Source organism: Larimichthys crocea, unplaced genomic scaffold, assembly GCF_000972845.2.
Source record: "Larimichthys crocea isolate SSNF unplaced genomic scaffold, L_crocea_2.0 scaffold997, whole genome shotgun sequence".
Lineage (NCBI taxonomy): Eukaryota > Metazoa > Chordata > Actinopteri > Sciaenidae > Larimichthys > Larimichthys crocea.
In genome coordinates, this window is record NW_020861354.1 from 1 (window position 1) to 402 (window position 402).

Consider the following 402-nt stretch of genomic DNA (forward strand, 5'->3'; position numbering starts at 1 on the left):
GCCGGTCAAAGTGGTTGTCGTGGCCACTCCAGCCGGGAACAAAGGAGGCTGGACTCCTAGATTAGGAAGAACTCTTTTGTTTTTGACTGTAGTTTACACAAGCACTGCGAGGAAGCAGCATTCTGGGGTTGGGGGTGGGAGCAGGGGCGAGCAATGGCACGGCAGTTGTCACGTAGGACAGGCGAGCAAGTGAGGTTGCTGCGAGACGTCCAGCGGACTCAAACTTGCCGCTTACAATCCGTCTGCTCTGAATGGGGGCTACACTGAGAGACACCACGCGAGTGAACATAAATCCTGATGGAGATGCCGGGGATTGAACCCGGGGCCTCATACATGCAAAGCATGCGCTCTCCCACTGAGCTACATCCCCCACGTGTACTGCTTTGAAGACATCGGAGACGC

The 402-nt window shown here is 55.7% G+C and overlaps 1 non-coding gene across 1 annotated transcript; it reads right to left on the reverse strand.

The window, feature by feature from the left end:
• Positions 1-298: 298 nt before the first annotated feature.
• trnaa-ugc (transfer RNA alanine (anticodon UGC)) lies at positions 299-370 on the reverse strand. Its single transcript has one exon. It is a non-coding gene; the product is annotated as a tRNA-Ala (tRNA).
• Positions 371-402: the final 32 nt, after the last annotated feature.